This window comes from Macrotis lagotis, chromosome 6, assembly GCF_037893015.1.
Source record: "Macrotis lagotis isolate mMagLag1 chromosome 6, bilby.v1.9.chrom.fasta, whole genome shotgun sequence".
Taxonomy (NCBI): Eukaryota; Metazoa; Chordata; class Mammalia; order Peramelemorphia; family Peramelidae; genus Macrotis; species Macrotis lagotis.
Genome location: NC_133663.1, coordinates 120201897 through 120224402, shown reverse-complemented (window position 1 = coordinate 120224402; position 22506 = coordinate 120201897). Strand labels below are relative to the sequence as shown.

The 22506-nt window shown below is 35.6% G+C and overlaps 1 long non-coding RNA gene across 7 annotated transcripts in view; it reads left to right on the top strand.

The window, feature by feature from the left end:
• The window catches only part of LOC141491807 (uncharacterized), a 295727-nt gene that overhangs the window by 212605 nt on the left and 60616 nt on the right, over positions 1–22506 (top strand). For 5 of the 7 annotated variants that reach the window (XR_012469765.1, XR_012469762.1, XR_012469767.1 and 2 more), the window contains one exon: positions 7471–7590. The exons of the other annotated variants lie outside the window; for them this stretch is intronic. This is a non-coding gene — a long non-coding RNA (uncharacterized LOC141491807). The remainder of the gene's footprint in view (positions 1–7470; positions 7591–22506) is intronic. 7 annotated transcript variants of the gene reach the window in all.

Here is a 22506-nt window from a genome sequence, read left to right as displayed (position 1 = left end):
TGTGTGATTTGATAACATTTGGGAGACTTTAAAATATTTCTGGACTTCATGTAATGATTCTTATAGTGTACACAACTTCTCTTGAATAAATCCTCTTAGGATCATAAACCTAGAGCTATGAGAGACTTCAAAGGCCATCTAGTTCGAAGAAACTATCAACATGTATTTATTAAGTGTCTACTATGTACAATCACTATAAGTTTGAAGGATGCAAATTCAAAGAATTTAAACACTTCACAAAATATAAAAAATTTTAATTGGGAAGAAAACAAATGCACATGTATAGGGGTGTCCCAGACATCTTAGTTCTGCTTTGGAACACTATATATGTATATTTACACACATCTGTGTGTATTCATGTGTGTATATATGCATGTCATATTGTATAAGGTATATCCCTAAACATACAACATACTATATAAAATTATCTTTGTGTTTTTATAACTGAATATATGTACTACATGCATCCACATATGCATATATGTGTATATATGTGTGAATGCACATAAGATTAATTTGAAAGAAAAATAAGAGTGCTATTGGAGACTGAACAATATCTTCTCAAAAATGTATATGCACAGGGGTGGCTAGGTGGCGTAGTGGATAAAGCACCAGCCCTGGAGTCAGGAGTACCTGGGTTCAAATCTGCTCTCAGACACTTAATAATTACCTGGCTGTGTGGCCTTGGGCAAGCCACTTAACCCCATTTGCCTTGCAACCCCCCCCCAAAAAATGTATATGCACACTCTATTTTAAATTTTAATCTGAATTAATTTTTTAAGTCCAGGCAATCACCAAAACAATAGCTCAAACACTGATTTGTACATTTTCTCAATTTTTGAGGTATAAATATTTTCACACTGGATATTTAATTATAAGCTTGAGAGCCACAATAAGTTGATTATAGCACACTTCTGCAATAAATGCAGATTTTATATATATATATATATATATATATATGTGTGTGTGTGTGTGTGTGTGTGTGTGTGTGTGTGTGTGTGTGTGATTGTGGGGGGGTGCACACAGTTCAAATTGCTATTAGTGGCTGAAGTGGAATGAAGAAGTAGGTCATGTATTTAAAGTGATTGAGTATTTGGTATTTGGGAGGTTAGAACTGGAGAGAGCATTACTGTGAATGTTTAATTTTCCTTGTATATAAGTTAAGACCAGGAGATGGGGAGGAAAGGAAAATGGTGAAATGTTGAATTCTTTAAGAAAGGAGAAAGACATTTGAGTCAGTAATCAGCAGCTACTATGTTTTGAATAAGGTAGAAAATTTTAATGTGTGAACTTCTAAAATGTAAAGATTGAACTCCCTTATTTAACAGATGATAAAAGGGAGAATCAGAATTTAAGTGATTTGCCTAAGGGCACATCAAAGAAGGGATTTGAACACCAAACTCTGCTTTCAGATCCAATGTCCTTCCTACTATTCTGCACTGTTTCCCTTTGGAACTCTTTGGCTAGTTTTCTTTGATAACAGGTTCACTAAGTCTTATAAACATCTTTGTTTTCTATTTTATACCTTATTTGGCAATAAATAGAAAAGAAGTTAGCTCTGTATCAATCAAGAAATATATGTATACAGGGGAAAATTCTTGGAGAAGAGCCTTATAGCTGAGAGCTTCATGAGACCCTTTCTTCACCTCCCTAGCTTTTTGGTCCCTCCACAAAAGCTATATTTGCTTATGTGTATACTATTGTTTCCCCTCCAGGGACATAAACTACTTAAGGATAGGAATTGTTTTCTTTTTGACTTTTTCTTCCCAGTTCCTTGCAGAATACTTGGCATATGATAGGTATTTTATAATTTTTTATAGATTGATTAATGATTTTGATCAATAATAGCTATATTTTTTAAAAAAACTGAAAAAGTTAGACCTGCTTAATAAAAGACTTTAAAAAGAATTATGTATTTGTTTCCAGACATAGTAGGCAGATTCTGGAATTTATTAACAAGGGAGTCATATGTTCAGATCTATTTTAAGTAAAAATACTTTGGCATCTGTATGGAAAGTGACTAGAGGCAGATGGATTAATTGAGAGTCTATTACAATAGCGAGAATGACAAATTAAAAAAGCCTAAACTTTGGGTAGTATTGATGTGAATGGAGACAATGGGATAGATAGAGAAAAATTATTGTTGTTGAGGCAACAAGGAATCACTTAGCAGCCAAGGGGATCAAGAGTTCTCATTGAGAAGGTGTCATTCCATCTAAAGTTTGAAAGAAATTTGGGTTTTTAAGAGGCAGGCATAGGAGGAGTACATTTTTATGCCCAGCAAATAGCTTTTGCAAAGTCATTGGAAAATAAAAAATAAAATGTAATGAGCAAGAAAAAGCAAAACTAGCTTGGTTGTATAATCAGAGAGGTAGAAAAATTGGGGTTACTGATGATGTATGAGTAGGAAAGTTGAAACAGTCTGATGATGAGTGTTCTGGTGATGAATTTTTTTGGGTGCTGATTTTATCCTAGGTAAGCATGATGGAAATATTAGCTAATATTAAGGGAACTGAATTTTTGTGTTAAGCTTTAAAATATAGGATGCTTCCTAGAAGTCATGAATAAGGTTACTTACATGGTCCTTTAGAAAAGATAGATATATGAGATAGAGAATTAGAGGATAATAGTCTGACTGATTTGAAATAAACTAAATCATCAGATAAAAAACAATGCCAAGTTAGTAGATCCATGTCAATCAATAGGTAGGTATTCAGTGGAGTTTACAAAGGATCTGTCTTTATTCAGATTTTTCCAGTGTCTTAGATAAAGGAAATGGAAGTGGAAGTGTGTGTTATAAATCAGTCACTGTATTATGGTTTTTTAACAAATGTTATTTTATTTTATCTTCATAACCCTATGAGCTATAGGTACTGTTATTTTATTTAATCATTGATTAAACTTGAATTAAACAGAGGTTAAATGACTTGCCCAGGGTCACATAGCTGGGAAGTGTACTCTTTTTTTTCTTATTGATATTTTATTTTTCCAAATAATGTTATGAATGTTTTTCAACATTCATTCACATGCATATTTATAAATGATACATTTTTCTTCCACCACCACCACCCAGTGGCAAATTATCTAGTGAAGATTATACATGTACATTTGTGTTTAACATGTTTACATATTAGTCATTTTCTGTATAGGTAATTATGACTAAGGAAAAAGAAAGAAAATCATGGTATAGGAAAGAAAAAACAAGAGAAATTTTTAAAAAATGAACAGAGTTCATTCAGATACTGTAATTTGGTTTGTTTTTCTTTATCTGATTTTGAATTGTTTTGTCCATGACAGGTCTCCCAGGGTTGTTTAAGCTCTCTGAATTGCTGAGGATCTGCATCCATCAAAATTGATCAACTCACAATGTTGTTGTTAATGTTTACAATGTTCTCTGGGTTCTGCTCCCTTCACTCAGCATCAGCTCTTCTTTCCATGCTTCTCTAGAGTTTGATCATTCTTGGTTTCTTATAGAATGGTAGTACTCCATAACATTCATAAATCATGCCTTCTTCAACCATTTTCCAGTTGATAGGCATCCATTGAATTTCCAATTCTTTGCCACTTCAAAAAGAACTGCTATGACTATGTGCAACTTTTCCAATTTTTATGACATCTCCAGGATATGGACCTAAGATTGAAATTGTTGATCAAAGTATATGATCAGTTTTATTGCTCTTGGGTATAGTTCCATATTGCTTTCCAGAATGGCTGGATTATTTTTTCTACAACTCCACCAACAGTGCATAGAAGTCCCAGTCTTCCCATAACCTCTCCAATATTGATTGTTTACCCTTTGTGTCATCTTAGCTAATTTGATAGGTGTGAAGTGGTACCTCATAGTTGTTTTAATTTGCATTTTATTAGAAATGATTTAGGAGTATTTTGGGGATATGACTATAAATAATTTTAATTTCTTCATTTGAAAAATGCTTCTCCATATCCTTTGATCATTTATTAATTGAGGAATGATTTGTGACCTTATAAATTTGATTCAGTTTTCTATATATTTTAGAAATGAGATCTTTATCAGAACCCCTAACTGTGAAAAATGTTTCTCAGCTTTGTTTTCTGTCTAATCTTGGCAGCATTGGTTTTACTAGTGCAAACACTTTTTAATTTAATGTAGTCAAAGTCATTCATTTTGCAATTTATAATGTACTCTGTTTCTTATTTTGTCACAAATTTCTCCCCTTTTCCATAAAACTAAGAGAGTATTTCTTTATCTGTTAACTTAATCTGATAATTTCCTTTATGTCTAAATCCTGTATGCATTTTGATCTTATTTTGGTATAGGGTGAGAGATATGGGTCTAAGCCTAGATTTTGCCATAATATTTTCCAATTTTTCCAGTAGTTTTTGTAGAATTGTGAGTTCTTATCCCAGAAGTTAATGTCTTTGGGGTTGTCAAACAGTAGATTACTGTAGTCATTTACTGTTGCTTCTTTTGAATCTATTCTAATCCACTGATACATTACTCTATTTCTTAACCAGTATCAGGAAGTTTTTTGCATCTTTATAGTACAGTTTTAGATTTAGAAAAGCAAGGCCACCTGCCTTTACATTTTCTTCATCAGTTCCTTTGATATTCTTGATCTTTTGTTGTTCCAGATGAATTTTTTTACTTTTTTTCTAGTTTAGTAAAATAGTTATTTAGTTGTTTGATTGGTTTGGCACTGAAAAAGTAATTTAATTTACGTAGAATTGAGCTAAGTGACTCACCTGGGGTCACAAAGCTGGTAATTATACTCTGAACTAAGGTATTAATATGATTATTATTATTATATTATATTATTGTATATTAATATGAATATATTTTGTTTGAAGCATATATTAACTTTAACAAAATAGAAAAAATCTTATTTTCTTTTATGACAAGTTGTGAATTCTTTATCATATTTTCAAATTCATTTAATTTTTCATACTACATATTAAAATTATTGATAACATGTCATAATTACATAATTATAAAAATTGATAAAAAATCTGATTCTGGTTTCTTCATTCTGTATAACTTCATGTAAACCTTCCTATGTTTGGTCTTTTGCCACCCTTCACTACTGACTTCATGTAGATATAGAAAATTATCTTCCAAATCAGGATTATTTCTGTTCTTGTATATTTCAGGTGATATTTACTGAATTTTATGTATAAATAAAAGAAACCTTAGTGGCACTTGATCTGGCATTTTTGATGGTCTCATTTTGTTGAAAAAAATCATTTTATAACTAAAATGGTAAAGTTGTGGCCTACTATGAGTTTTGACCCTGGAAATTTATTAAAATAATTGAAATTCTAACAAAAAGTATAGAATTACCTAGATATGTCCAACCAAGCCTTGGTTAAAGAGCTTTACAGCATCTGAAAGTATTTGAAGCCCTCCTTTATGAAAACATGTTTCCTGCTTTTGACTCACATATTGAATCTCAAAACAACTATCAACAGTCATGTAAGAACCAGCATGGGCAGACTCAATTCATGTGAAGGCAGCAATTGTAGCATATCAATCTATTCTATATTAGTAAATTTAGGAAGAATGATAGTGATACCTCACCATCAGATTGATGTATCCAGGTTGCTAAGATGACAGGCTAAGACAAAGATAGTTAGACATTGAGTTGAAATTTTAAACCTTTGTCTTGACACTTAAGATGTATAAGATCATGTTTTTAATATATTTTAAGACTAGAGGGGACATAAAATGACTGTCCTTCCCTGATGGCCACATATTTGTTAGATTAGATCTCATTTGAAGGATGATTAGGAATGGAAAAGAAAACAAAAAAAAAACATTATCCCACCGACATTTAAACATATAGACAAATATAAAAATTTATCTAATACATTATATATATATATATATATATATATATATATAGTGTGTATATAAATATATATGTTTATACGAATATATGTTTAGATACAATCTAATGAAAATACTTCCAAACTCAAAGTATGCATAAATGGAACAGATTTCTTTATTGTTTTGTATCAAATAACGGATATAAAGTCAGATAGTTCCAACTTTCCTTTGGCAGAGTTTCTTTCAACTATTTGTTGGCTTGACAGTAAACAGCTATAAGTATCTTTTCTTAGCAATTGAGCACAGAGAGGGAAAACAACTGGCAGTTGGAAACAATTGAGCAGGGAGATTATTAAATTCCTCTCACCATTTTGGGATTTCACATAGGGTGGTAGTGTGAGTTATATATGAACAAACAAGTTTATACACAACTGAAAAGAGTAGTTATTCCACCAAGATTCACTAATGGCTAAAAGTTTTCTGGCTTGCTATTGAAAAATTCTAAATTAAAGATGGATATGTTTATACTTCATAGGATACATCAAAACAACCACGACCTAGGTGGCCAAAAGTTTTTTTTCCAAAAGTGTCACCTACCATTTCAACTGGATTCTTACAATGACCACAAAAATACTCATGTTTCAAATTTCTTTGTCATTTTTCCTGAGGAACTAGACTACCTCAGACAGGGCTAAAGTTATCATCTGATTATAAAAGCACTGTTGAAATATTTTTAATCTAAGTCTTGCTCAAAATTAGAAAATCTCTTAGAATCAATAAATCGCCATTTAGTACAATCTCTTATTCCATATGGAATGCTTGAAAGGACACCTTTGCAGAAGGAGAAGCTATATCTTTATAAGCCATCTAATCTTGTCAAGGAGGTGGAGTTTTCCATAAGCAGTTGCAGGGTGTGAATAGTGTGATGGGGCTAGATGGGTGAGAAGCATTGTTAGAAGGGAAGGTGGGTGAGGAGGATTTTTAGAAGGGGAAAAGCAAAGCAAAGCAATTTAAAAAACATTAAAATAGTCCCAAGACTTGAATTATAATTGTCACGTAAACATTTCTGAAGGCAGAGTTATTTATTTCTTAAGCTACTAGAATTTATTATGAGACTTTGAACATAATGTTATAATGTGTACTGTATACTAGTATGTAATATTTGTCAGATGCCCAAATGGATCTGTGATCTTATTAACTATAGTATAACCTCCAAAGATGCAGATCATGGCCTATGTATCCTTGCTTATCCTGTGTGGTTCTTGTCAATTTGACAGTGAATTTATATAAGCTTGCTGCAGAAAGATCCATTCAAATTACTGGGGCCCTTCCTCATTTTATGTGGATCATAAAGATATCTTTGGAGCATTTTCGTTGTCCATCTGTTATCTCTCCATCTTGCCATGGAGATATCCACCTTTCTTTTTCTTTTAAACAATTCTCTGAAGATATTCTTTCTTCCTGTTCACATTTTATGTTCCTTGTTTGTTACACAATGCAATCTGTCCATCGAAATGAGGAGTTATTTTTATTTACCCAGTTTCTTGTTTATCCTTCATTCATAGAGAGGACCATGACTTTAGGAAGGTGATACCATGTTTTGCAAGTTAATTGGGAATAAATGAGGGAGGTCTTTACAAACTCATCAGCCTCACTTTCTCCTCCAGAGTCATCTGGGTCCAGGAGCCAGACACAGATTGGGTTGACTGGAGAAGATTCTGGATGCAGTGCGAGACCATGGCCATACCACTTCATTCCCATCACCACTATAGTATAACTATTGGAAAGTATTATAATTTTCTTTATTTTAAAATTTTTATTGATGTTTTGTTTATACATTTTAAATACTTCATAATTACTTCCGCCCCATGAGAAGTCTCTTATAACAAAGTAAAATAATTAAACAAAACAAAAAAAATAGTGATTTCATCTTAAAATGCAGACAACATTCCATCCCACTGTAATTTGGCCCCAACTCTATTTTCAAAGTATTTTTTTAATTAGCTGAAATCTACTTTCTCTCCCTCCCACCTCGACCTCACAGTCTCCCTTCTTTTCTAACTGTTCACTTTGAAAATCTCCCTTTCTTTTAGGAAATCCTCAGCTTCAAATCACAAATATGATTCAGATTTCACTCTTGTTCCAAATCTCTTAAATTTTTTTGCCTTTGACTCCTATTTACTTAAAAAAACCCTTCAAGAGACCTTTAGGGACATCATTTCTCACTTTATGATAAATGAATCATAAAAAAAAATTCTTCCTGTAGGGATTAAGATCAAGTGTTCTTAATCTTTTCTTTCTTTTTTTATGCATCTGGTGATGCCTATGGATCCTTGCTCTGAATAACATTTCTGAAAACAGAAAATAAAATACATACTTTTACAAATGAAACCAATTATATTAAAATATATTTATGCAAAGAATTTTTTCCCTAATTTCACAGACTCCTCACTTCAATCAGAATTTATCTCAGTCTTCTTACTGCTCTACCTTCCCACCAGCTTCTTTGATCACTCATCTTACCTTCCATTTCATCTGCTTTCTTCTGAGTTCTCCTTTATGTTTTGTCTTTTATTAAATGTAAATTCCTGGGGAGTAGGGACCATTTTTTTGTTTATTTGTTTTATATTTTTAATCCTAGTGCCTAGAATATAGTAAAATGTTAATTGCTAGAGAGTTAATTGAAGATCAGTAGCTTTCCTCCCTTCATTTTCTGTGTTGTATTTTATTACCAAGACTCCTGAAACACATTAGATTTTTCCTGTGACTCCTCTCTGTCTGTCTGTCTTTCTTTCTGTTCATCTCTGTCTCTTTTCTCTTTGAAATACTTCTTCCTTTATTTACAGGAATGCTTTGTAATTTCTAAGAAGATATAATTTCTCACTTTCTCATTTTTACATTCTAAATAGGAACCCTAACTATATTTTGTAGTTACTTTGTTGTTACAGAACATCATTAAGAATTTAAGTATAGAACACTTCTAGTGTGGATAACTGCTAAATATCTTTCCCTGTTTGTTAGGAATAAGATTTCTTGATCTCTATCAGTCTTGTGGCTAATTTATTTAATGATTGTTTTTATGGCATGGGCTCCATATCTTAAATAAGGTAGTATTTAAATGATTTTTCCTGCTTTTCCTCACTGTATAATTAATGCCTTTGACCAGAGAGTTTCAGATATATAAAACAAATTTCGAAGGATACTAGATTTAGAGCTGGGAAGGCTGGAGAGGTCACAAAGTCCAAATGCCTCATTTTATAGATGAGGAATCCCAAGCAGAGAGAGATTCTGTTACATTCTCAGGACCACAGAATATGTGTTTGAACTGGGATTTGAACTTAAGAAGTCTTTTGACTTTGTAAGTCTAATGCCTGTCTACATCATACACTTTATTTGCTTTCCAGTTTGAGTAGACAGCAGATATTAGTGTTTTTCTTCATTATCTTCTCAGCAGTTTTTTCTAGGGGACTTCCTAATTTATCCCCACTACTGGCACTCCATCCACATGAATACCTGATGGCAAACTTATTGTCCACAAATGAGTATTATTAATAAATCCAGTAATTAGGAGATGGGTGGAAGGAAGAGAAATGATACAGCAAATTTGGACTTCTTAGGTATATGTGGGCATGCTGTTCTTTGTAATTCAGTTTTCTCTGTTTCAGTTTAATTGCAGAATTTGGATATGTGCAGGAAATTATTTAATGACACCATTGGAGAGGAAGGTTGCATCCTCCAAATCTTGAAGTGTTTTCAAAGAATGTCAAAAGAAAGTTTATTTGTTTGGAATAGGCATTTTAATAGTTTTTAAACAAGGAATAATAATGTATTTTATCATGAAGGCAGTGGATTGGCTCAGATGATCCTCATGAGGGTCTCTTTCAGCTCTGATATTTATGATTTTAAGATTTTTTTTTAAAGTTTCTTAGGGAAAATTGATTATATTTAAATCAGTCATTTTTGAACTTGGTATTTTATCCCCCACATCTCTATTTCTTCCACTTACAATGACAAACATTATTTCATCTTCTCTGACTTGAAATTGTAACTAACAGCCTCTTATGGCAGACCCAATAACTTAAGTGAATGTGTTCATGATCTCTTAAGCTATTTTTCACATTTTGCATTTCTGTCATGACAGTTTCATTTAAACTTCATATAGTCTTTGGAAAATGGAACAGTTATCTTCCTTTATTTTTAAATGACATGACAGGACCAAAAACATTAATATGTTTCTTGCCTGAAGAATCATAATTTCAGTGATACTATACTAGGAAAAATAAAGCATATTAAAAAATCTAAGATGCTATGAATAAAAAATAAGCATAAGCTCTTGAATAATTGTCTTTTTGATTTTCAAGTTTTGTGGGGCATGTAGGTGGTATAATGGATAGAGCATAGGCTGTGAAGTCAGGAGAATCCAAGTTCAAATCCAGTCTCAAACAATTCCTACCTGTTTGTGACCCTTGGTAAACCATTTAATCCCAGATGGTTATCCACCATTACCAAAAAAAAAATACTTAAAGTTTTTTCCTCAGTACTTTCTAAGTGTGTATATAATGTTCTGCTCTCCAATGAAAAAAAAATGTAGTTATGAAAAAAGGAATTTTTATCTCTATTGGGTATACATTGCAGACTGACATCTAATGACATATTGGTGTGTGTTTGTACATAGTTAAATCACACAGAATACTTTTTTAAGTTAATAGAACAACAGAACAGGAAAGTTGCTCATTTTTAGGAATAAAAAGTCTTTAAAACTATTTTAAGCAGGAAATAATAATGCCTTATCTGCCTGCAGGTATTTGTGTGTATGTGTATCTGTGCATGTGTGAGTTTGTATGTGTAGGTGTAATACTGCACTCAAAAAGAAGTTTTATTGTAGTATATGTGTGACCTGCAAAATTCTTCAAGAATTAGATTAAAATGTAAATGGGAAATGTATAACCAAATAAAATGAACATACAACTTAATCTTAATTTGTGGTTTTCTGAGTAAAGTTGCTGCCTCATAGATCTATTTCTATTTGACTATGACACCACTACGGTAGAATGTCTTTTCATTGGACCAAGTTGATACTGAAAGAGTGTAAAAATGTAGTATTATATAAAGAAAAATAGAATTGTCAATTGTAAAAGAATGTTAGATATTGCATCTTTCACAAATTGACAATTGAATTTCTTGAGAGAAGTAGAGAAAGAAAACAAAACACTTTCATTAATTTTTGTAGCTATTAAGATATTTGTATGAAGGTATATTGGGAAAGGAAAATGAACTATGTCCTAAACATAAATGCAAAGAATTTAAAATGATGTTACATCTTTATGCAAGCACTTTGAAAGTGTAGACAAAGAACTTTTATTAATTAAAAACTTAATAATGCTAATATAAAGAGACAATTTTGAGGACTAAGAATATATTGTTGGATTGCATTTCAAAAATAGTACTGCAAGACACTATAATCTCTCTGCTCATTTGAATATAACTTTAGATATAAAAATAAATTTAAAATAATTATTTGGTCATTATAGGCTGGTTATGTAAGGACAGGTGATTTCAGCTGGGAAATTTCATGAGTTTTACCCTCTTAAGGTTACAAATTAATCACTGGAGACAGCAAGACTGAGACTGAGACTGAGGCTGTCAATAATTTACAGGAGAAGGAGTTAGTAGGAAACCCATATGAAACTATACTGGAATTGTTTGAAGAATCCAGTAGTAGAAGCATTGAGTTGACAAGAAGGCTTAGACTTCCAATTCCTGATCAGAGGAATAAAAATTTAAGTTTATTTGAAAATCCATTTTCAGTTGCACTTCATTACCATGGAGAGATTAAACATACTCCTCCAGTTCAAGTTTAAAAAGGAGAGAGAGAGAGAGGGAGAAAGAGAGAGAGAGAGAGAGAGAGAGAGAGAGAGAGAGAGGAAGAGAGATAATTGGACAACACATAATCATGGTGAATGAGAATCTTACTAGCACTATTTACTTGCCTGGACAGTCAACTTGTTGCAATGAGCTCCAGTCTTACTTGATAATGCATCATACTAGATCTATACTTGATCTATGCACCTATTCTTGATCCATACAACACATAGTTTCTTCATGAGTTTTATAGTTTAAGACTTGAGGGGAGTTGCTACCTAAATTCAAAGAAGAACTTTGTCACTGTTCTTGAAAGATGACTTAAAGAGGAAATTGTTCATAAGTTTTAGACTAGGAGACGATTGCCCAAATGGAGAACAGCAATGATGGGTAGATACTGTGGGAAGTGGATTTATGTAGTATATCTCCCTTTCCTCACTTATAATATGGTTACAATGTCATCTATTTCAAATGATTGCTGTGAGGATAGAATGATTGAACATACAATGAGACTTTACATATCTATGCTCTCTGTTATCTAAATGTACGGCTACTACTACTACTACTACTACCACCACCACCGCCACCACTTCTACAGCTGCTGTTGCTGGTGCTGCTACTACTCCTGCTACTACTATTACTGTTGTTGGTGCTACTACTACTATTACTATTGCTATTGCTGATTGTAGTACTACTACTACCACTTCTACTGCTATCACTGCTGCTGGTGCTACTACAACTAACTACTACTAACTACTACTACTACTACCACCACCACTAGCTACTACTACTCCTGCTACTACTACTATTACTATTGCTATTGCTGATTGTAGTACTACTACTACCACTTCTACTGCTATTGCTGCTGCTGGTGCTACTACTACTACTACTACTACTACTACTACTAACTACAACTAACTACTACTAACTACTACTACTACTACTACTACTATTGCTACTGCTACTGCTATTGTTGCTGGTGGTGCTACAATGAAGTGTGCATCTACTGCTGCTTCTAGTGGTGTAACTATTATGACTATTATTAAGTACTACAACTACTACTGCTGCTGCTGCTACTATTTGCTACTACCACTTCTACTTCTAGTGCTGCTGCTGACTGTGCTGCTGAAACTACTACTAGGAAGGTGGAGCCAAGATGGCCTCTTCTAGGTGTTCTCTCCAAAATATTTAAAAAATCTTAAAATTAGGACTCTAACTAAATTTTCAAGAGACATAACCCACAGAAAGATCCAGTGAGACAATTCCCCAGCCTAAGGTAATCTGGAAAATAGTGGAGAAGCTCCACTCCATGGGAAAGAGAAGGTAGAACTTTAGCATCCCAGAAACAGCCCCAGTATGCCTGGGAGCTCTGGGTCCTAGTCACAGAAGCAGTTCCCTGACCTGCACCCGGGGAGCACTGGACACAACTTGGAGTATCATCAGGGAGACCTCTGCCAGAGCAAGCATGAAGCCCAGGGCCTCAGGGCAGTTCCTGAGGCTTGGAGGCAGTGGCCGCAGCAGCCCAGATCCAGGCCTGTGGAGCCTGTCCCTGGCACAAGACTGGAGATTTAACTATATTGAGACCCTGGTGGCAGTCTGGGGCCCCCATAGAGCAGGGACTCCCCCTCACAGCCCCCGGGGCAGAGGGTGCTGCTAGTGGTCTTTCAACAGACCAGGAGGGCAGTCAAAGCCTCACATACTGAGGTCCTTGCAGGGGTATCCCAATAACACTAAAAAGCTCAGGAAGAGCCCCCAAACCAGGCATAGGTTGGAGAAATGAGTAAACAGAAAAAAAAGGAACCTAACCATAGACAATAATTTGGTCCCATGGAGGACCAAAATACTCAGTCTGAAGATGAGAAAGTCCAAGCTTCTGCATCTAAAGACTACAAAAAAAAATTTATAGAAGTTAGACTCAGGCTATGATAGAGCTCAAAAAAGATTTTGAAAATGAAGTAAGGGAGAAGAAAAACTGGGAAAAGAAATGAGAGAGATGCAGGAAAAACATGAAAATGAAGTCAGCAGCTTAATCAAGGTGATCCAAAAAAATGCTGAAGAAAATAACATGTTTAAAAAAAACAGCTTAGGTCAAGTGGATAAAACAATACAAAAAGTTAATTGAAGAGAAGAATGTTTTAAAAAAAGCAGAATTGCTCAGATGGAAACGGAGATAAGAAAACTCTCTGAGGAAAACAAATCCTTCATGTAGAATGGAGTTAAAGGAAGCTGCTGGCTTTATTAGAAGTCAAGACACAATACTTCAACACCAAAAGAATGAAAAATTAGAAGAAAATGTGACAGATTCAGGAAAGATAATTTAAAAATTATTGGAATACCTGAAAGTCATGATCAGGAAGAGTCTTGAGCTCATTTTTAAAGAATTTTTACAGGGGAAATTGCCCTGATATCCTAGAAGCAGAGGATAAAATAGAAATTAAGAGAATCCACTGATCTTCCCCAGAAAGAGATCCAAAAAAACCCCAGCCCCTCAGGAATATTACAGCCAAGTTCCAGAACTCTGAAGTGAAAGAGATAATATTGCAAACAGCCAGAAGGACACAATTCAAATATTGTAGTGCTGCAGTTGGGATTACACAGGACTTAGCAGCAACTACATTAAGGACTCCTAGGGCTTGGAATATAAAAATCTGGAAGGCAAGAGAGCTTGGAATGCAACTGAGAATCAACTACCCAGAAAAACTGAACATCCTCTTCCAGGGAAAAAGATGGACTTTCAACGAACCAGGAAAATTTCAAATGTTCCTGTTGAAATGACCAGAGGTGAACAGAAAGTTTGACCTTCAAATACAGGACTCAGGTGAATCACAGACTGCAGAGGAGAAGGGTAGAATATGAAGGACTTAATGATAATGAACTGCATGTATTCCTACATAGAAAAATGATACTGATAATACTCATATGAACCTTCTCATTTAATATAGCAGGTAGAAAGAACTTTTATAGATGAAGTACATGAGAGAACTGAATTTGAAGATAAAATATACTGTAAAAATGGAGTCAATGGCTAAAAGGGAAATGTACTGGGAGCAAGAGGAAGGAGAGGTGGAATAGGCTAAGATATTTCATATAAATTTTGTTTTGCAATGAGTTTTTGCATTGATATGGAAGTAAGGAAGGTGAGGGGAAATGGGGGAACCTTCATTCTCATAAGAAATGGCTCAGAGAGGAAACAGCATACACACTAGATGTATAGACAAAGAGGGAAAGGAGGAAGGGGGGCTGTGGGTGATAGAGAAAAAGGTACATCATAGGAGAAAATAGTCAGACATAACACATTTTCTTTTTTTACTTCTTGCAAGGGGCTGCGATTGGGTGGACTGTCTGGGACCCCAGAGTCAGGTAGTTGCTGGGTCTCAGGGTATGTGGACTTAGGGCCTCTTGGACCCAGGGCTGGTGCTCAATCTGTTGTGCCACTCAGCTACCCTCCAGCACATTTTTGAAGAGGGACAGAGTGAAAAGATAGAGAAAATATAATATATGGTAGTGGGAAGGAATGGATGGAGGGAATTATAACCAGCAACTGTGGATAGATATGGAAGTAACTTCTGTGATGGACTTATGATAAAGAATGTGATCCACCTGAGAAGAGCTGATGGTATCAGAACACAGACTGAAACATTTTTTAATCTCTCTTTTACTTTATTTCTCATGAAGTTCTATATTTTGGGGGGAGGGGGTATTATGTTTACTCTTAAACAAGAATATTTTAGTAATGTATATAAAACATAACTTGTACAAAAATATTCATTGCAGCTCTGTGGTGACAAAGGATTGGAAATTAAGTGAATGGTCATCAATTGGGGAATGGCTTAACAAAATGTGGTATATGTATGTGATGGAACACTATTGTTCTATTAGAAGTCAAGAGGGATGGGAATTCAGGGAAGCCTGGAAAGATTTGCATGAACTGATGCTGAGTGAGATGAGCAGAACCAGTATGGAAGTGGTGATCAACCTTAATGGACTTGCTCATTCCATTGGTGCAACAATCAGGCACGATACTTTATTTTTTTTTCCTTAAGGATGTGATTTCTCTCTCATCACATCCAACTTAGATCAATGTACAGACTAACAGACTGCCTTCTGTGGGGGCATGGAGGGAGGGAAGCAAGATTAGGAGGGAATTTGTAAAAAAATAAAAAACCCCTACTAATATTATTGCTACTACTTCTCGTATTGGTACTGGAGCTATAGCTAGGAGCTATTATTGCTACTACTTCTACTACTGCTCTTTGTGCTGCTGCTGCTGCTACTACTACTACTACTACTACTACTACTACTACTACTACTACTACTACTACTACTACTACTACCACTACTTCTCCTGCTCCCACAGTTGCCCCTATTGTTGTTGCTACTACTACAATACGGCTGGCTGTGCTACTCCTATTGCAAACACTACTATTACTAATTATGCTAATCCTGCTGCTGCTACTGTTACTATTACAACTACTTTTACTGCTACTTCTATTGAGATGACTATCACTACTACTTCTGTCTGCTACTGCTGCTTGTGCTACAACTACACCTACTACTACAACTACACCTACTACTTCTACTGCTAGTCCTGCTTCTGCTGCTGCTGCTGCTGCTACTACTCCTACTCCATACTACTACTACTACTGCTATTGCTGCTACTGTAGGTGCTAGTGCTATTACTACTACTACTAGCACTACTGCTACTATGGTTGGTGCTACTACAAGAAAAACTAATACTAATACTGCCGCTACAACTTCTACTGATGGTTGTTTCTATCATTAAAATTACTATTTCTTCTACTGCTGTTGCTACTTCTATTATTTCTACTACTATTTATGTTGTTACTGGCTGTGCTGCTACTTCTAATATGATGATTAATGCCATTGCTACTTGTGCTGTTGCTACTACTACTACTATTACTATTAATTCTACTGGTGCTCTAGGTGCTACTACAAACACTACTACTACTATTACTTCCACTCCTACTGTCCATGCTGCTGCTGTTACTACTACCACTATGACTACTTCTACTATTACTACTACTACTACTACTACTACTACTACTACTACTACTATTACTATTACTACTGCTACTACAGCTTCAATTGTAGGTGCTACTCTTAATCCTACTACTACTATTAATTCTACTGCTACTCGTGGTGCTATTGCTACAATTACTACTTCTCCTGCTCCTAATTGTGCTACTGCTACTACTAATATTTTTACAACTGCTGCTTGTGTAGGTTCTACTACTATTACTACTTTTACTACTATTCCTGGTGCTACTACTACTTCTGCAGCTACTACTGTAGCTTCTGCTGAAGCTGTTTCTAATACTATGATAACTGCTTTTGCTATTGCTGCTATCTGTGCTTCTCTTTCTATTACTACTACTACTACTACTACTAATACTACTACTACTACTACTACTACAACAGTTCCTGCTGGTCCTGGTGTTGCTAGTACTACTACTAAGACTACTTCTATTCCTACTGCTGCTGTTACTGTTACTACAACTACTTCTACTATTACTACTATGACTATTACTGTTGCAGGTGTGACTAATTTTACTTACTCTTGCTCCTATTAATCCTACTGCTACTAATGCTGATTCTGTACCTACTACTTTTACTACTTTTACTGCTGGTGGTGTTATTATTACTACTACTACTGCTGCTGGTACTATTACTGCTGCTGCTACTGCTGTTGATGCTGATACTGTTGATACTACTACTTCTACTGCTACTGGTGGTAGTACTATTTCCTTTACTACTTCTACTACTACTAAAACAACAACAACAACTACTACTACTACTACTACTACTACTACTACTACTACTACTACGATTCCTGCTGCTGTTACTACTTCAACTTACTTCTATTTCTACTATTAATTCTGCTGCTGCTGGTTCTATTACCACTACTATTTTTAAGACTTCTACTTCTGCTGCTGATGGTGTTATTATTACCTCACCTACCATCACTACCTCAACTTCTATTGCTACTACAACTACTATTACTACTACTTCTACTTCTGCTGCTACTGCTATTACTGCTGTTAATCTTACTACTACTATAACTTCTGCTTCCTCTGACTCATTTCCTATTACTACTACTACTACTGCTGCTGCTGCTGCTGCTTGCTTCTGCTTCTGCTATTGCTGTTAGTTCTCCTTTTACTACTACTTCAATTATGGCTTCTTCTGGTGCTACTGATATTACTGTTGCTGCTGCAACTGCTCCTTCCAGTGCTGTTAATCCTACTACTGATAACTATGTGACTTCTGTTGCTATTAACACTTCTACTAGAGAGGCAGATATTTTGGGGCATTGGAAAATTTTAAAAGGAAACACATTTTGTAATCTTTTTGCACTGTTAAAATCCTATATTCTTGCTGATCCTTGTACACTCTGTACTGTTAAAAACAGTTCTTGATTTTACCTTGATCTTGTACATGCTTTCACATGCAGCAGCTGCTACTACTACTACTACTACTACTACTACTACTACCACTATAACTACTACTGCTCCTTGAATGAGTATTACCACTATTATTTCTTCTATGGCTCCTCCTGGTGCTGCTACTACTACTACTTTTACTTCTGATTCTGTTGGCTGTACTACTACTCCTTCTGTTGTTTGTGCTGTTGCTACTACTATTACTACTAAACTACCACTACTACTACTGCTAATGTTGCTGCTGTATGTTCTGGTACTACTACTACCACAACTACTACTACAACTACTACTACTACTACTGGTACAGATTTTAGAGGGAGCAAATATTACTTCTATGACTATTTCCACTGCCATTTCTACTGGTTCTATTACCACCACTGTACATCTGGTGCCACTGCTGCTACTGCTACTGCTACTGCTACTTCTACTACAGCTACTGCTGCTGCTGCTACTGCTGTTGCTGCTACCTACTTCTCTGATGATGCTTGTGCTACTATTAGTACTACTATTGCTACTACTTCTGCTATGGCTGTTGCTGGTGGTGCTAATACTACTAGGACTACTATTACTACTCTTTTTTTACAAATAATTTATTTTCATGTTACTACAATAATCTCTTTGTAGAAGTATACATAATCGTCCTCCCCCCACAAAGAGAGAGAAACGTCATGAAAAGTAAAGTCTTCAGTCTATTTTCAGATACCATTGACTCTATCTCTGGCATGCTTCATTTTTTTTTCCCTCACAGTAGCTATTGTGAACTGAATTTTCCTACATCCTATTCCTACCCACTCCCATTTTTTCTATTCTTTCTCTACTTTCACCTTCATCAAAAGTGTATTGAATCTTTCTACCCTCTCCCATGATCTATTCTATCACCTACAATCCCTTTCCTCTCCTTTTTTCCTGTAGGGTAATAGACATAGATTTCTATACCCTATTGAATATGTTATTCTGAACCACTTCCAATGAGAAAGAAGGCTCATTCCCCTTCACCTTCCCCCTTTCCACTCCATTGCAAGAGATTTTTGTTGACTTTTATACAAAATATCTTAGCCCATTCCATCTCTCCTTTGCCTTTCTCCCAGTATATTCCTCTCTCCCAATGATTATATCTTTAAAATATATTATACTTTCATATTCAACTCTCCCCTGCGCCTTGTCTGTATATGCTCCTCCTCACTGCTGTAATAAATGACAAGGTTCATATGAGTTATCATTATCATCTTCCTATGCAGGAATGCATGCAGTTAAATAATATTAAATCCCTCATTCCTGTCTACCCACTATGCTTCACCTGAGTTCTGTACTTGAAAATCAGACTTTCTATTCACCTCTGGTCATTTGAACAGGAAAGCTTGGAAGTCCCTTATTTCATTGAATATTCACCTTTTCCTTTGAAAGAGTATGTTCAGTTTTGCTGGGTGGTTGATTCTTGACTGTAATATAAACTCTTTTGTCTTCCAGGTTATCATATTCCAAGCTTACTGGCCCTTAATGTAAATGTTACTAAATCCTGTGTAATCCTGTTGTAGCTCCATGGTATCTGAGTTGTTTCTGGCTGCTTATAATATTTTGACTTGGGAGTTCTGGAATCTGGCTATAATGTTCCCGTGAGTTTTGATTTGGGAATCTCTTTCAGGAGGTGATGATGGATTCACTCAATTTCTACCCTCTGCTTCTAAGATATCAGGGCAATTTTCCTGGAGAATTTCTTTAAAAATCCAGTCTAAGCTCTTTTCCTGGTCATGACTTTCAGGAGGTCCAATAATTTTTACATTATCTCTTCTAGATCTGTGTTCCAGTTCAGTTGTTTTCCCAATGAGATTTTTTACATTTTCTTCTAGTTTTTCATTCTTTTGGTTTTGTTTTATAGTTTCTTGACTTTCTCACAAAGTCATTAACTTCCCCTAGATTCATTTTACATTTGAAGGAATTATTTTCTTCAGAGAGTTTTTGTATGTCCTTTTCCATCTGGTCAGTTCTACTTTTTAAGGTATTCTCACTGACCTTTTGGACTGCTTTTTCCATTTGACCTAAGCTGTTTTTTTTAAAAGATATTATTTTCTTCAGAATTTCTTAGTATCTCCTTCACCAAACTGCTGACTTGATTTACTTCATTTTCTGCATTGGTCTCATTTATCTTCCCCATTTTTCTCTACTTCCCTTAATTTTCAAAGGGTTTTTTGAGCTTTTTTATAGCCTGACCCCAATTCATATTTTCTTGGGCTTTGCATACAGAACATTTGACTTGTTTCTTCTGAGTGTGTGTTTTGATCCTCCATAGGACCAAAGTAATTGTCTATGGTCAGGTTCTTTTTCTTGTTGTTTTCTCATTTCCCCAGTCTATGCCCTGATTTTAATTCTTGTTAAGGTGGAACTTTGCTTCCAGCTTGGAGAATACACTAATTCAAGTTTTTGAGGGTGTTTGCAACTCTTTTCAGAGACAGGTGTCTCAATTCTGTCAAGGTCTTATAAGAGGTTTTGACTGCTCTCCTGGCCTGTGGCCTGTGGAAGACCACAAGCACTCCCCTCTGTCCTGGAGCTGTGAGGAGGGTCCTTGCTCTGCTATGACAATATGGAGTTCCAGATTTCGATCTGGATCTGAGTATGGGTAAAGCAACACAGCCCTGCTCCAGGGATAGTGGAGAGACCTCTTCAATCTCTTCCAACTCCTTTAACCTCCATGGGCTGAGCCCTCTGGAAGAAGTTGCTGGGTTGGCTCCATATATTGCTGAGCCAGGGCTGCACTGAAGTCTGCACTGACCTGGACTCCACACTCAACCTGGTACAGAAGAGTTTCCCCTCTGACCTTCCAAGGTGTTTTTGGTAATCCCCAGGCTGAGAAATCAGGAGACTATCCCCTGCTGCCAGAGACCCAAGAACTCCCAGGGATCCAGGTGCTCTGAGGGCTTTTCCTGGAAGGCTGGAGCTGATTTGCTTTGGCACAGTGCAACTGCAGCCCAGGCTGTGCTATGGCCCCTTTCAATCTCAGTGGAACAGACTGTTCACATGGATCTTCCAAGTTGTCTTAGGCCAGAAAATTGTTTCACTCAATCTTTCTGTAGGTTCAGCCCCTCTAGAATTTGATTAGAGTCATAATTTTAAGCCATTTGGAATGATCTGGGTGAAAGTTTCTGGGAATTCCTGCCTCCATTCCACAATCTTGGCTCCTCCTATTACTTATTTCTACTGCTGTTGCTAACAGTTCTACTACTATTACTTCTACTACTGCTACTTCTACTGCTACTGCTGCTGTTGCTGTTGCTACTACTACTACTACTACTACTACTACTACTACTACTACTACCACAGTTACTGCTTGTGGCTGTATTACTGTTGTACTGCAACTACTACTAACTACTACTCCTGCATGCCTTGCTGCTACGATGATTACTACCTCTACTACTACTACTGTTGCTGCTCCTGCTGTTGGTGCTACTGTTGCTAGCTGCTTGTGCTGCTACTATTGCTACTGCTACTATTCCTTTTGGTGCTGATACTTCTTCTACTACTGATATTATTGGTATATCTGCTGCTACTTCTACTTTCACTAGTGGTGCAGTTAATTATAGAAATAGGAAAAATTGGAAGCAAATTTTGTAATCTTTTTGCATTGTTAAAATGCAACTTGATCAATGTATGCCATGGAAACATTGTCTAACAGACTGCCTTCTGTGGGAGACGGGAGGAAGATTGGGGGGAAAATTTTAAAAATCAAAATAAATAAAATCTAAAATTCTGTAATCTTGCTGATCCTTGTACCTTCTGTATTGTTAAAACATTCCCTCTTGACTTTGCTTTAAAATTGACCTTGCTTCACTGGTGGGTCAAACTAGGTGCTAGATTATGTGGAGGTATGAAAATCATCTTAAATCACAATCTTAAATGCTGGACTTTAAGATTATGCCCTTTGGCCCATCACCCATAGGCAATGGGTCTTGTCTTGGTCACTCCTGGAGGGCTGCCCCTGTGGCATGTGTATTGGAGAGTACCTAGATCCAGATGCTAAACTCCCACCCAGGAATCACTCATGCCCAACCACTATGGAAATGCGTTTAAATAAGAAGATCCAGAAGAGAATCCTTTCCTCCTTTTGTAGTAGGAGTAGTAGCTACAGCATCACTGGTAAAATTGGTAGTAGTAGGTAGATGTATTAGCAGCAGGAGTAGTAATAGTAGAAGTAGCAATACCAGTAGAAGCAACAGCAATTGAAAAAGAGATTAGTAGTAGTAGTAGTAGTAGTAGTAGTAGTAGTAGTAGTAGTAGTTGTAGTAAGAGGTAGTTAGTAGTAGTAGTTAGAGGGAGTTAGTAGTAGCGGTTAGTAGTAGTAGTAGCAGGAAGTAGTAATAGGAAGTAGTAGTAGTAATAGTTAATAGT